Source organism: Arvicola amphibius, chromosome 12, assembly GCF_903992535.2.
Source record: "Arvicola amphibius chromosome 12, mArvAmp1.2, whole genome shotgun sequence".
In the NCBI taxonomy this organism is placed as follows: domain Eukaryota; kingdom Metazoa; phylum Chordata; class Mammalia; order Rodentia; family Cricetidae; genus Arvicola; species Arvicola amphibius.
In genome coordinates, this window is record NC_052058.2 from 34,332,877 (window position 1) to 34,338,857 (window position 5,981).

Genomic DNA, 5,981 nt, shown 5'->3' on the forward strand with positions numbered 1-5,981 from the left:
GACTGTGCTATTGTCCTTTTTCTTCTTGTCTCACCATCACCCACCCCCCACCCCCCACCCACACTCTTACCATCATTGCTATAGTCTAAATGCTGAACACCGGGGGTGCTAGGTTACCAAGGGAACCACTGTTCAAACTCTGCCTTTCATGGCTGGTGTTGTCCAGAGTCGCTTTTATTTTTTCTGTCTCTGTATCTCTCTCTCTTTCTTTTTGGAGGAGGTGGTGGCAGGGGCACCTTTTAGAGACCTGGTTTCTCCGTGTAGACCTGGCTGTCCTGGAACTCGCTTTGTAGACCAAGCTGGCCTCAAACTCAGATCCTGCCCACCTCTGCCTCTGCCTCCTGAGTGCTAGGATTAAAGGTGTACACAGAGTTGTTTTTCCTAACACTTGTACATGTACCAAACACCACAAAAGTACTATTCCAGTTATCATCAGAGTCTAATGTGTGTGTTTGTGCATGTGTGCTCATGCACGCATGCTTGAATGTGTGCTTTGCTGGAGAGCAAAGCCAAGGCTGACACCTGTTACATATTTCAAGCAAGAAGAACGTGAAGAGAGACACTCAAAGGCTAAAAAAAAAAAAAAAAAGCTGATAAGGTGACGGAATGAGGACTGTCCAGATTTGATAAGTACATGTCTTAGACTTGCTTTGAAATATTGCACAACATAAACATGTACAGCTATTACATGTTAATCAAAGAAGATTTTTAAGAAATGAATTTTTAATTGTTTAATACTATATACCTTTTAGGGTAGTTGGGAGATATGCTTAAGCATTTAATTTTCTGTTACAAAATAAGTATTTGCATAAATAAAAGGAAATCAGGACAGAGTATTGGGAGTGCTCTGAGTTAAAGTCCAATGGGCAGCTACTATTTTCTTCCGTAAGCTTCACCTTATACACTGGGCAATAACACTTTTATAACCGGAAAACTTGGAGCTAGAGCAGAGGGTAGCTCCCAGCAGAGGGCTTGCCTAGCATATGCAAAGCCCGAAGTTCAGACTCCAGCACCAGAAAATCTAAAACAACTGGTTTTGATCCAGGTATGGTGATGTATACCTGTACTCCCAGAAGCTGGGAAGTGACATTGACCAGAAGTTCAAGGTCGTCCTCAGATACATATGGAAGTCCAGTCCATCCTGGTTTACATGAGACTGTTCAAAAGAACAAAATAAGAGCTAGAGAGATGGCTCAGCAGTTAAGAGCAAATACCTGGGTTCAGTTCCCAGCATCCAGGGGGTGGCTTACAACCATCTTAACTCCCTCTTCTGACTCCCCAGAGCACCAGGCATGCATGTGATGCACACACGTGTGCAGGCAAAACACTCATAGACATAAGATAAAAAAATCTTCTAAAAATTGTTTAAAGAACAAAATAATAGCCAGGCGGCACACACTTTAATCCCAGCACTTGGGAGGCAGAGGCAGGCAGATCTCTTGTGAGTTCAAGGTCAGTCTGGTCTACAGAGCGAGTTCCAGGACAGGTTCCATAACTACTGAGAAGCCCTGTCTTGAAACCCCCCAAAAAATAATAATAATAATAGTAATAGCAACAACTAGTTGGTTAAAAAAAAGACTGGAGAAGAAATAAAATTGCAAGCTTCATATTTGCCTTAATAAAATTAGAATTTCATATAAGATATGTAATTGAAGCTTCCATGTATTTTTCTTCATAACAAAAGTTACTATTGTTCTTTCCATAGTAACAAAGATATTATTGATTATAAAATATTATTTTAGACTAAAAAAACTCCAATTAACTAAAACACATCAACAAGTGGAAGACATTGTGGTTTTGGAAGGTTTTCTAAAACATACATCTACAAATTAATGAAATATGGTGTTTTGATGCATCTAGAAGACAAAGCAACCGCATACAGGCCAACAGTTTAGAATGTTGAGTTTTCTAGGTTTTTAATGTATAATCATATTTGTTTAGCACAATCCCTAAATAGCCACGGTATGAATGTTGAATCACAAAAAAAGGCAGTGCAGTCACTTCATATAAACATATAAAACAAACAAAAGTGAATAACTTATGATTCAGTCATATAAAGTTTAGAAGAAGTACCACCATCAACTCACATGTTTGGATTATATTGCAAATAAAAAATTAACTTCTGACAGTTGCTTATGCCTTCAAATGTGTGATGACAAGAAACGCTGAGTTTCGGACGTTAGCACGTTTTATCTTTGGAGAAGTTGCACTAGGCAATCAGAAGATCTCCGTCTTGCCACAGCAGAATGACTCTGCTTCTATCCCGGAAGCTGAACAATAGTGCTCGCTGCTTATGGGGCCATCAGGAAAAGCCAGCTGTGGATTTCGTTCTAGTACAATTAATTGCTTCCGCTGTATATAAAATTGAAAGAATTGGGTGCTTTAGTGCGGAAGAAGGATATCCTGCTACACAGCTCCCACTTCCTCACAAAGGCTATCGCTGAGCTCTTTGCCCTTAATTCGAACGCATTGGATTATCCTGTGATGAAAGACCAAAAGGCTTTTCATTTTTACAGGCTCTTGTCTCCTATTTATTTGGCACCTCGCTGGAGATACCTGCTCTTCTTCCAAGCCCGGCTAATTGCTAGGATGTTAGAAGGTAGTTAATGACTGACTTCCTTTTCACAGACTAATTGTGAGCCCCTCTCCGTTTTTTTTTAGCATGGATTGTCATTGCTCATTGCTGGCTGGAAAAAAAAAACCACAAGGAAAGCAGTGAGTTCTGTCACTGTTTCAAATGACTTGCTGCACATTGCCAATGCCAGTTTCTGACAACTGCATACTTAAAGACCATCAAGTTTTTATAGATTCCACTGTGTAGAACTGTTCAGCCAACATAATAGCCACTTGGCCTGCATATGTCTGCATATAATACGTGGGTTATAAACTAGTTATAAGTACTCAGATCAGGGGCACAAGCCTATGAACCCTAGGGTTTCAGAATGTTCTGTGGGTGTAATTCAGGAAGGAAAGTCTTAGCCTAGCATACCAAGTACCTTGAAAGCCCAGGTAAAGTTCAGGGCCTGCTTGGGCAGTTTAAGAGTCCTGGCCTCAAAGTTGATGGGGGCAGTAATTGTTCAGTGGTATTAGGCCCGAGATTCAATACCCAGGACCACCAAAAATAAACTCCCTGCCCCCAAGACAGAATTTCTTTGTATAGTTGGCCTTGAACTCACAGAGATCTACCTGCCTCTAAAATTAAACTTTTTGGGGGTGGGGGGAGGATCGGGTTTCTCTGTATATTCTTGGTTGTCCTGGAACTCACTTTTTAGACCAAGTTGGCCTCAAACTCACAAAGATCCACCTGCCTCTGCCTCCCAAGTGCCGGGATTAAAGCCATGCAGCCACTGCCACCACCACCCAGCTAAAATTAAAATTTTTTTAAAGTAAATAAAACATAAAATTAATCTTATCAATTTAGCCTTTCCTGCTCACATTCTCACCTTCTGTAGCCACACTCAGTGCTGGACTGTGTAAGATCAGTGACTGCCAAGATGAGACACCTGAGAGTGGAGGTTTCCGCACCCACGGGAACATCTAAAGGACTGTCCTCACCGTGAAGCTGTGTGCTGCAGGCAAGCAAGAGTAGCTATGCCACCAGTGCCAGGAATCCTTCCTATAGTTATAACTAGGAAGGTGTCTGAATGAGTACTACTCTACATGTAAAGTTTCCGTTTACATGCTACCTGGGGGCCGGGAGATGGCTCGGTGGCTCGGAGCACATACTTACAGAGGACCTGAGTTCAGTTCCTAACACACAGGTTGGGCAGCTCACAACTTCCTGTAACTCCAGCTTCCTGGGATCCAGTGCTCCCTTTGGCCTCTGTGGGAACTCACATGTGCATGCCCAGAAACACACATAAATAAAAAATAAATCTTTAAAACAAAAATCCTGATTTCAATGTACATGAACTGTTTTTTTTGCCACAATAAACTGTAAGAAATGTTAACCACAATCCTTGACTAATATAAAACTGGCCAAATTGCTAAACAGTGGTTGTTTCTAGGCAGGAGACCATGATCACTTTTGCTTCTTTCTATTTACATGTGTTTTTAAGATTTTATTTAATAAACACATACTCTACTTACTTAGCAAAAATTAAAGCTATCAGACCCCATTCATTTTCTATTATTGCCAATTTCATATCAAGGTGATTTCATTGAGCACTGTCTCTGGGAGGAATGAGTCGTTCTGAACCAAAGTGCTTCCTCAAAAGCCACTGTCAAGCAGCACCTTCTAGCTGAGAGTGTTACATCTTCACCCAATCTGGCAAAAATAGCATGAGGTGTCCTGGAGCCCTGCTCAGCGGAATCTGGAAGAAATGGAATCTAATTGCCAGTAGTCCCCATGTCTGGCATTTGCTGGGTGTTTTCCAGGACCTGTATGTTTGTAGGCTACAGTCCAGAGTTCCAAAGTTGGGGCCCAAAGTAGAGGAGACCTGTGGACTCAAGAGGGCCCTGCTTCTTACCACTGAGGAGCAAACCATAAAAAGAAACCTTGTTTCCTAAAAGTTCAGGCATGATCCTACAGGTTTAATTAGGGACAGAAGCTGTTGACAGCAAATTATAAACTGTGTAAAGCAGACTTCAGTGGACACTCCCAGGGGATGGCCCATGTGCCCTTCCCTTGTCCAGATTCAACACACACGGCTTGGTGAGGAAGAGTGCCAAAGTGCCTGCCAGAGGGGCATCCTCCCAGGATTCCCAGGAGGAATCGCTTGGAAGTTTCCATGACCAAATCGCTCATGGAAAGTCTGCCTTCTCTTCCTTGAAACTGGAAGCCAATCCTACTGCTTCTGCTGCCATTACCAGTGAGAACAGGCATGGGCTTCAGCATGGTTTGCAGGAAGAACATAAACTTTATAGGGTCAAATCTTGGCAGGACCAACACAAAGCTTTCCAGCTTCTTAGAATCCCCGTTGCTACATCTACAAAAAGGAGATAATATGTTTTTAAGAAGAGTGAACATTAATTTAATAGAGAAAAGTGAGAATGAAATTCTGGGAGTAGAACAGGCTCCAGAAGAGGAATACCCAACATAAGTATTTGTCACCCACCTAATGGGACAGATGTGGGAATTAGCCTAACTAGTACATGCCAGTGCTTGGCGTGAAGTTAGTGCTCAATTCCAGTTGCCGTTTGTTTGCCTTGTAGAAAGTGATTTGTCCACTAGTGTTTATGTTGAAGAGGAAAGAAAACAACCATTAAAGGCCTAATAGGCCACACTTCAAATAGAGCCCAGCACAGCACCGTGGTTAGCGTTTGACTCCTGCTATCTAGAGCTTGGGCTGGGTCCCAGCTCCTTTCCCCTGCCTTGCTCTAGAATTTCCTCCTAGAAAACTTTGGATGCACACTACTAGACCATCATGGGGTAGAGGCGGGGTATTGTCTTCCACTTTTCAAGCAGGACTACCTAACACTGAGTATGAAGTACACAATGCTGCAGAGAATCTTCCTTGTGTTTTTTTTTTTTTCTGTAATGAGTAACGGGGCTGGGAACGTCACTCGGTTGGTAGAGTGCTTGCCTCTCACAGAGGAAGCCCTGGGCTCAACAGGCTGCACAACATCAGCTGGACCTGGTGCTACTGCACACCTGCAGCCTCAGCAAGGAGAAGGGGAGGCAGGACGGTCAGAAGCTCAAGGTCATCCTCAACTTTATAAATTCAAGGCCAGCCTGGGCTACAGGAGACGCTATCTCCAAAAAAAGTTGACAAAGGAAAAAAATACATACACACACACACACACACACACACACACACACACACACAGAGTAAGAACAAGAGCAGGCGGGGAAGGGGGGAGGGAAGGGTGAGAGGAAGGGAGGGTAGACACAACGACACGGCCAGCTTGGTCTACAGAGCTAGTTCCACGATAGCCAGGACTGTTACACAGAGAAATACTGTCTAAAAAAAACAAAACAAAACCAACAGCCACAAAATATTAAAAACAAAATTTAAAGAATTTTTAAATATATATATAAA